Source organism: Hylobates moloch, unplaced genomic scaffold (genome assembly GCF_009828535.3).
Source record: "Hylobates moloch isolate HMO894 unplaced genomic scaffold, HMol_V3 SCAFFOLD_20, whole genome shotgun sequence".
NCBI classification, from domain to species: domain Eukaryota; kingdom Metazoa; phylum Chordata; class Mammalia; order Primates; family Hylobatidae; genus Hylobates; species Hylobates moloch.
In genome coordinates, this window is record NW_026652295.1 from 3,471,888 (window position 1) to 3,482,281 (window position 10,394).

A 10,394-nucleotide genomic window follows, 5' to 3' on the forward strand; every position below is an offset into this window, starting at 1 on the left:
AGCTGACTATCGACCGTGGGAGTGAAGGTGTCTTAGACCAGGCCTGGTAGGCCCTCTAGATGACTGCGGCCACATGAGGGACCCCAGACAAGACCAGTAGAAGAACCACCCAGTTGGGCCCAGATCAGAGAGCAGAATCTTTAGCAAATAAATAACAATTGCTTTATGTGACTAAATGTTGGTATGGTATGGCCTACCAGGTAGCAATGATACATCACAGAAATTGTTTCCAGAATTGAGATGCTGGCATAAAGAAGAAGAAAAGAATGCATGTACGTGACATTATCTTTGGGAATAGTTAGGCTGAGTCTGGAAAAGTGAGGAGGCCGTTAGCAACAGTTGGAGCAATGACAGACAGACTATTCATGGAGGGTGAAAAACCAGTGAGGAGATTCTTATTTCAGGTTGGAAAAAAGGCAACACATGTTATATAGTGGCAGAACAACTGGGAAAATGTCACCTGTGATAACTTAGAAAACAAAAAACGTATTTATTAAATTTGTAGCTCTGGTTAAGAACATCTCTAACAATGTTGAGAGTCATGTGAATGTTTTTAGCAGAATATAAGACACTGCAAAAGAGAAATGAGCTAAGAAGAAACTGTTGAGTTTGCAAACAGAATTTAGAAGAACTATAGAGGGCTCAGGACTTAATGGGTTAGAAAGTAGAATTCAGCTAAGCTTTAAAGCATTGTCTCAGAGTGGCCTGACATGGACAAATAGAGATCTGTCTCAAAACAAATGGATAGTGTGGCTTTTGGGGCATGGAATGTACCCTATGTGATTCATGGGAATCCTACACAGTCTTGAAAGAGTTGTCCTGATGAAGGCACCACCAGCCCAGACTAAAAGAAAACAAGACAGATCACATTAAAGAGAGAACTCCAGACTCCCAAATTTCTTCCTTTCTTTTTTTTTTTTTTTTTTCCCCAAGAAAGGGTCTTGTTCTGTCATCTAAACTGGAGTGCAGTGGTTCATTCACAGCTAACTGCAGCCTCAGACTCCTGGGCTCAAGAGATCCTCTTACCTTAGCCTTCCAAGTAGCTGGACCTAAAGACACATGCCACTATGCCTGGCTAACTTTTTTTTTTAATTTGGTAGAGATAGGGTCTCACTATGTTGCCCAGGCTCATCTCAAATTCCTGGCCTTAAGCACTCCTCCCACCTTGGCATCCCAAATTTCTGTGAGCAGGCAGCAGACTTGAGAAAGGCACTAAGTTTCAACCACAGACTTTTTATTATAGAGAAGGAGGGATCTCTTGGAAAGTAGTTAAGACCTCAGAGGGCTGACTCATGAGCCACTGAGAACAGTGGACTAGAGAGCCACTTCCAGAGAGCAGAACTAGGCCCTAACTACGGATCAGCTGTGGCCACCATGGTGGATTTCAGAATTTCTGTGTATTCGTGATTGCCAAGAGCCACTTGTCCTTCCCCTCTTCAAATGTGAGTGCTTACTGCAATTGCCCTGGCCCTGTTTCCCCACTGTGTGTGTGGAGGGGAGGGGGGAGGGCAGGGAATTTGTCTTTTTAGTTCACAAGCCTACAGGTTGTAAATGAAAAAGTATCTGAGATGCATCTCAATCAATTGAGAAGTTTATTTTGCCAAGATTAAGGATGCACCTGTGACAGCCTCAGGAGATCCTGATGACAAGTGCCTAAAGCGGTCAGGGTACAGCTTGGTTTTATACACTTTAGGGAGATGTGAGACATCAATCAATACCTGTAAGATGTACACTGGTTCAATCTGGAAAGACAGGACAACTCAAAGCAGGGGCTTCTAGGTCATGAGTAGATTTAAAGATACTCTGATTGGCAATTTGTTGAAAAAGTTATTATCTAAAGACCTGAAATCAATACAAAGGAATGTTTGGGTTAAAATGATAAGCAGTTGTAGAGACAAAAGTTTTATTATGCAGATGAAGGCTCCAAGTAGCAGACGTCAGAGAAAATAGATGGTGTTTCTTATCAGACTTTAAGAGTCTGTTCTGTCAGTCTTAAGGTCTCTGTGTTAGTGTTCATGAAACATGTCTGATCCTTACTTTCCCTCATGGCCTGAACTAGATTTTCAGGTTAACTTTGGAATGCCCTTGGTTGAGAGGAGGGTCTGTCAGTCAGTTGAGGGGGTTAGGGTTTTATTTTTGGATTATGAGATCAAGAGAAACTGCACCCTTCCAGGAGACTCTCCTATATCTGCACCTGCTCCAGGGCATGAGATGACAGGTTCTGAGCCTAGTTCCGTGATGGGATGACCACACCCTAGGATGGGGCAGTGCGTTTTGCCGGAGGAAATGACGTAAATAATGATGGCCAAAGGGTGAAATGGGACAGGTTAAAAATAGCCACGAATTCTTAGCAGCTCCTCCCATCAAGAGAGATAGTTTATTTCTCCAACCCCTGAATCTGGCCTGGGCTTTTGACTTTCTTTAATGAATAGAATGTGCTGGAAGTGACACTGTGCAGCTTTTGAGCGAAGCTGTAAGAAAGCTACAGCTTCCACTCCTGCTCTTGTAGAATGCAGATGCTGCTGCTGCTGCCACTGTTTATGAAGCCCAGGCTCACCTGGCCACGCGGAGGAGAGCCAAGGCTCCCTTGAGGACCCCCCAGCTGACCATCATCACGGCTGACCCCCAGACATGTGAATAAGGCCACTGCAGACCATCCAGGCCTAGCTGACCCACCAGGTGACTGCAGCCACAAGAGTGACCCCAGCCCAATTAATTTCAGCCCAAATTGCTGAATCACAAGATTGTGAGCAAATACATGGTTATTTTAAGCTACTAAGTTACAGATTGCTTTGTTACATGGAAATAGATCATTAAGATGGGTAATCTATTTTTTAATGCAAAAAAATACAGGATATTGCTGCTAGCCTGTGAATAATTTCACTTCGCTTGCCCCTGCTCCTCTTCCTATCTGTGGATGCTACAGACTCAGACTCAGGAGAGCATGGGAGGGAGTCATCATCTTCATTCTGCTACTTCAGTTTCCCAAGGTGTTTCTGATGTGGGCTTAGGATACCACCTTTCCCTTCATCCCCATACAGATCTGGAAGCTTAAGGCTCTACCCTGATTCTCAAACTTTGCAGCATATTAGAAGCAGCCCTCTAAAGCTGTGCTTCTGAAATCTTACTGTTCAAGTGAATCACCCAGGGGCCTTGTTGGTGTGGATTCTGACTGCACGTTGTGGGCTGGCCTGAGAGTCTGCCTTTCTCACAGGTGCCCAGGCGATGTTCTTCTGAGGTCCGTGAACCACACTGGGAGTAGCAAGGGTGGAGGGGGGCTGGCTGAAGCACGGAACAGCGGGGCTCAGCCTTGGTTGTGTTGAAACAGCCTCTGGAGTGTCATAAGATGCTGATGTCTTGCCCCCATTCCCAGAAATTCTGACTTAATTGGTCTGGGTGTGGCCAGGGACAGGATTTCTAAATGTTCCCTTGGTGATTCCCACGTGCAGCCGGGGCTGAGGGCCCCTGCTCTGAACGATGAGTCCTGGCTCTTTGGAAAGGGCCCCTCCCATGCAGCCAGCTCTCACCACATCTGCAAAGACTGTGCCAGACCCCCAGTAAGTGAGCTCTGTTAACGCCTTCAGTGCACATCGAGCCAGCCAGAAGACTGCTGGAGAGCAGTGACTGGTAATGGCCAACGCCTGTGCTCACAGCAAAGCAGGGCACAGGGAGGAGGCACGAAGCGCTGATCACAGCTGTGTGGTCGGTCACAGGGCTGAGCCTCCCTCAACCTGGCCTTCCTCACCTGCAAATAGAGTCTTCAGGCTACCTTTGTGGGGTTGTCCGCCAAGTACCTGGCTCAGGTTAGAGACCCCATAAATGGGAGCTGTTATCCCTAAATAGGGCATCCGTTGACCTGAGCAGCCAGTTGCAGAGAAGTCGAGAGCAGCTGATGTCTGGGATTCACGTTCGCCAGTGTGAAAATCCTGTATGGGAAGCGATCCCTTCTGGTAAATACGAGACTCTGCCGTTTTCCGTGAGGGTTCAGAGGGTTTAGGGTTATTATTACCTGCTGCTGCCCTGCCGTGAAGCCGGGATGAGAATAGCTTCGTTTTAAAGACTCAAACAGTGAAAACCTAAATATTTTAGAATTTAATGTCTTCTTCAGAAGGCACTCTTTCTGTGTTTTGAAGTGAGAGAACCTCATTAAAAAAAAAGTAAAAGCAGGCTGGGCACGGTGGCTCACGCCTGTAATCCCAGCACTTTGGGAGGCCGAGGCGGGCGGATCATGAGGTCAGGAGTTCGAGACCAGGCTGGCCAGTATGGTGAAACCCCGTCTCTACTAAAAATACAACAATTAGTTGGGCCTGGTGGTGTGCGCCTGTAATCCCAGCTACTCGAGAGGCTGAGACAGGGGAATCACTTGAACCCGGGAGGTGGAGGTTTCAGTGAGCTGAGATCGTGCCACTGCACTGCAGTCTGGGGGACAGCAACACTCCATCTCGGAAACTGAATGAATAAATAAATAAGCAAACAAAAAAATGGAGTATGCTTTATGATATAATGGAGTATACTGAATAAACCCCATGCCACATCAACTGGAATCTAGTAAGACCGGGGATTTATTTGTTCATATTAAAAAGGCAACTCTATATACAATTCTTGGGAGGTTTGGCTTTGCTCTGCTGCTCATGAAATACGGAATGTCTGTCTCTTGGGAAAGACAATTCCAGCATCCAGGAGGATGGGGAGGGCAGAGGAGGGTGTTGTGGTGTTTGCTGGGTGGTGGTGGCCCTATGAGAGTGACACAGAGAGAGTGTGTGTCAGGAAAACAGGTGAAGGGGGGGACAAAGAGACAGACGATTCCAACAGGACCATCCAGAGTCCAGGGGATGTGGCTCCTGTACCCCAGCACCCCACACAGTGTCTTCTCACAATAGCGCCTCTTTCTTTTCTGCTCTCTTCCTTCCCCCAGAGCTATACTCTTTAAATCACAAAAGTACCAAATATTGCGCACATCTAAAGGTGAAAAATGAACCTCCTCTTTCTTTTTTTTTATTATTATACTTTAGGTTTTAGGGTACATGTGCACAATGTGCAGGTTTGTTACATATGTATCCATGTGCCATGTTGGTTTGCTGCACCCATTAACTCGTCATTTACCATTAGGTATATCTCCTAATGCTGTCCCTCCCCCCTCCCCCCACCCCACAACAGTCCCCGGAGTGTGATGTTCCCCTTCCTGTGTCCATGAGTTCTCATAGTTCAATTCCCACCTATGAGTGAGAACATGTGGTGTTTGGTTTTTTGTCCTTGTGATAGTTTACTGAGAATGATGTTTTCCAGTTTCATCCATGTCCCTACAAAGGACACGAGCTCATCATTTTTTATGGCTGCATAGTATTCCATGGTGTATATGTGCCACATTTTCTTAATCCAGTCAATCGTTGCTGGACATTTGGGTTGGTTCCAAGTCTTTGCTATTGTGAATAGTGCTGCAATAAACATACGTGTGCATGTGTCTTTCTAGCAGCATGATTTATAGTCCTTTGGGTATATACCCAGTAATGGGATGGCTGGGTCAAATGGTATTTCTAGTTGTAGATCCCTGAGGAATCGCCACACTGACTTCCACAATGGTTGAACTAGTTTACAGTCCCACCAACAGTGTAAAAGTGTTCCTATTTCTCCACATCCTCTCCAGCACCTGTTGTTTTCCTGACTTTTTAATGATGACCATTCTAACTGGTGTGAGATGGTATCTCATTGTGGTTTTGATTTGCATTTCTCTGATGGCCAGTGATGATGAGCATTTCTTCATGTGTTTTTTGGCTGCATAAATGAATCTACAATGAACTCAAACAAATTTACAAGAAAAAAACAAACAACCCCATCAAAAAGTGGGCGAAGGACATGAACAGACACTTCTCAAAAATGAACCTCCTCTTTCTACCCAACTCCGTGAACAGTGGTTCTTACGGTTTAGTACGCAGAAGAACCAGCTGGAGAGCTTGTAAATAAGCCAGGATTCCTGCGACCCATCCCCGGAGGGTCTGATTTACCAGGCCTGGATTAGGGTCTTCATTGTTAAGAGCCCTTAGCCCCCAGCAGTGATTCTGATGTTAGTGACCTTTGAATTCTGCTTTAAGGTATGTTGCCGGGAGCTGGCTGGTACTGGCTGCTAGGGGTAGGGTGTGTGTCTTGTCTTGTTTTTTCTTTCTTTGAGATGGAGTTTTGCTCTTGTTGCCCAGGCTGGAGTGCAATGGCGTGATCTCGGCTCATCGCAACCTCCGCCTCCCAGGTTCAAGCGATTCTCCTGCCTCAGCCTCCCAAGTAGCTGGGATTACAGGCACCCGCTACCATGCCTAGCTGATTTTTGTGTTTTTAGTCGAGATGGGGTTTCAGCATGTTGGCCAGGCTGGTCTCGAACTCCTGACCTCAGGTGATCGGCCCGCCTCGGCCTCCCAGAGTGCTGGGATTACAGGCGTGGGAGCCACTGTGCCCAGCTGGGTGTGTGTCCTTTCATATTTAGCCATGCTGACCTGGAGCACATGTGACCTGGTGTTATGTGACCTGGAGTGCTCACACACGGGACTACATTACATGTGATACATAGTTCTCCCTGTCTGGCCATGGACCATAAGCCAGAGCCCATCTGTTATAAAACCTGCATTTGACTAGACAAATTAAGAGTAGGATTAGAGAATCCTCATACGCGCTTTCTGTAATACCAGCCCGGGTGTTCTTGCTATCCGACAAAACCTGCCCACACAGAGTCAGACAAAGCCACCCCTCCTTGCCAGTGATATGCTAGAGTTCTGGCTGGTCTTTATCTGCAGCTGGCAATAGATTAGGCTTCCTGCTACCCTACAAATAGCCTTTAACCTATTCCCCTGTGGTAATTAATATTCTGTGGTGAGCCAATACCTGCACAGGCATGTTCCATGCCTGACCGGTCTGAATACCAGGATTCATTCCCTAATAGAGCCAACTGCATGGCCTCAGGGACTGAGTTGCATTGTGGAAAGAGTAAACGTTGTGACGCCAAGTAGGCCTGAGTTCAACTGGGTGCCCCTTTCACCAGCTGAATGCATGTGGTCAAGTCAATTAACTGCACACAGAGCCTCAATTTGTCACCTGTTAAATGGATATAGCAATGCTTTGCTCACAGTAATGGTCATGAGGGTTATGAAATGACACAGAAAAAACTTTACCCACAGTAAGCTTTCAGCAAATTCATTCCTTTGGCAAGTATTTATTGAGTGCCCGTCTATTGCACCCTGATGGATTGCTAGCCAGACTCTACTTCCCTTGCCCGTAGCAGTGCTGGACTGGGCCCTGGAGTGCGGTGTAGCGGTGAGCAAACAAAAGAGACAAATATCCCTGTTGATGGAGCTCACGGTCTGAAGGGAGCCATCATTACTATCATTATTGTTCCACGATCATCTGTTGCTCTAAGACCGTAAATTGACTCGATCTTTGTGAAGGAAGGGAGGCAGCTAAGCGGGATTAGGAGGCGGGACGCTCAGAAGACTTGTCTTGCACCAGGAATGTGGATGTGCTTGAACCTGATTGGAATCCATCACAATCGGGATGTTGATGAATTCAGGTTTCCACATACAACTCATTAGATAAATGGCTAAATATAAGCCTGTCCTATACCAACCATAGTAGTCAAGCCTTCAGGAGGAAGCAAGACAGATCCCCTTGGCCTGTGCTCATCTTTCTTAGTTGGGGAAATATTGAAGGTGCGGCCCCTGGGTTCCCATCACCAAACTTGAAACCAGCCTGCTGAAGCTGACCACATGGTCAAGGAGATTCTGAAACCAAGTAATGCGCTGTAGAGGCATGTTTCCTGGGACTGCGTGGTTTTGTTTTAGTGCATAAATTTCAAAGTATTTAACATGTAGCCAAGAAATTGTTGTGTTCAGAAAATTGCAAAAGAAAACTCAAGAGAATAAGGCCTCCAGAAAAAAACAAAAAACAAAAAACATGTTTTTAGGGTAATGAAAGCCAGGAAAAACAATTAATAATTATTAAATCAGTTTTGAATTAGATTGTTATTTCAATTCTTTGTGTGAATGACTAAATCATAATCTAGTCACAACTGATAGAAAAACTGTGAACTGAAAGCCAATTCCAAATTCAGCACTTTTAGATGTTCTATTATATTCAATGTGCTGATAAAGCCCTTGATGGAAAGAAAGATACATATATATCTTTATACGTATATATATATATATATACGTGTATATATATATATACACGTATATATATATCTTTTACCAAGTTTTACTATAAAGAAAATTTATTTCTTCCCACTAAATAACATGGACTAATGTAAAAATATGTATATTGGCTTGAAGAAGGGCTACCTTTGTAGCTGCCCTGCAACCCTCATGTCTGGGTCGAACCCTGCTGGGTTGAGGTTCTGGCCAGTCTGCGTGGGATAAGATCTCAACAGATGGGGTTGAGACTCCCACTCACTTGGTAATTCTGAAAATGTAATCTAGTGTGTGTGCACTTGTATATTATTTAAAATCACATTTATTGTCCAGGCACAGTGGCTCATGCCTGTAATCCTAGCACTCTAGGAGGCTGAGGTGGGTGGATCACCTGAGGTTAGGAGTTTGAGACCAGCCTGGCCAACATGGTAAAACCCCATGTCTACTAAAAATACAAAAACCAGCCGAGCACAACATGGCAAAACCCCATCTCTACTCAAAATACAAAAATTAGCCAGGCGTGGTGGTGCATGCCTGTAATCCTGTCTACTTGGGAGACAGAGGCAGGAGAATCGCTTGAACCTGGGAGGTGGAGGTTTCAGTGAGTCAAGATGGCGCCACTTCACTCCAGCCTGGGCAACAAGAGCGAAACTCCATCTCAAAAAAAAAAAAAAAATTACATTTATTCAGCACTGATTCTATGGTACAAATTAGATGCAAAAATTAGCTGGCCTTGCCCTGCACTCACAGAGCCTACAGACAAGGACACAGGGAACTAGAAGTCAGTGTGGTCCTGCAGGACCCTCTGAAATCTAACCTAGCTGCATGACCCAGCAAAGTCTGCAGGAAAACTAAGAACAGAGGCAGCCCTGCTGATGCATTATTTAGCCAGACTGCCCTCCCCACAGCCACCAGCCAAGCATGTGTTCTGCCAAGAAGAGACAATTAGGTGGCCGCACTGTGGTAGGGCAGACAGCTCTCGCAGCTCTGCATGAAATGGGCACTGAGGTGAGTGAGTACTTCCCTCTCCTGTTTTAGATCAAGGATCAGTCAACTTTTTCTGTAAAGGATCAGACAGTAACTATTTTGATGTGTATGTGCTGTGAGGTGAGTGCTGCAACGCCCTCCACCGCTCTGTCGTGGTAGTATGAGGGCAGCCGCAGGCACAGGTCACGGAGGGGCGCGGCTGCGTTCAGTAGGGCAGCATTCATAGAAAGAAGCCAGCAGCGACCGACGGGCCCTCGGGCTGCAGTTTGCGGACCCCTACTTGAGAGCCAGGCCAGGCCAAATTCCCAGTTGCCCTTTATTCACGGGGAACTATGTAAACATCAAGAGACTATTTTCCAAAACTCGTTTTAAAAAAATCTCAAGCACATAAAAACACATTGTGCTTCTCGGTGTTTGTTTTTCAGAAGTGTTTTTCCACTGGCATTTTAACTGAAGGGATTTGTTTCTTCTTTCATTTCTCCTGGTGCTTCTTGGCGACAGAGTCTGCATACCGACATTTCACCCTTTCCTCACCCTCGAGAGTAAGACTTCCAAGAGTAAGTTTATTGTACTCGGGAGCTGGCCAAGCAACCACATAGCTCCTGTCTCCTGCTCCAAATCCTCAAGGCAGTGCCAGCTGCATTTTTTCCAGGCCCAGACAGCATGCCAGAGGGGCAACGTCACAGTCCAGGCAGCCAGGCCTCCGTTTCCTGTCTCTTTCCTCCTGAAAGACACATGAATCATATCAGCTTTATCATTTGACTCGGAGCTCATTTCCCTGTTCCACAAACGCCTGGAGTTAGAGGCAGTGAGAGCCAAGTATAATCAAAACATGAAGTCCTGAGTTGCTTTCTCCCCTTAAGAATGGAACACATGTTCTCCCATCTCAAAAGAAAGCACCTCAGCTGGCTTAATTTGGAGTCTTTTGCCCTGAGCGCTTGGCTCCTGGGTCAGACACTGGCGATCTTATCTGAAAAGCTGGGCCCTGCCCGTGCCCAAGGCAGGCGAGGTCCCAGCCATGGTGGCAGCAGGGCCCTTGTGTGCATCTATCCCTGGCACCCGTGGACTGTGTGCTTAGGGGCAAGTATCTCCTGCAAGTAACCCTAGCTGAGTGTGAATGCAGACAGCAATCTGTGATCACATTGCAACCTTTCCCTGGGCGTCTTACCATCCTTGCTCTGGGGTGAAAGGGCTAATGGGAAAGGAAAAGTCTAACAAAGAATTTGGACACATGAATTTGAA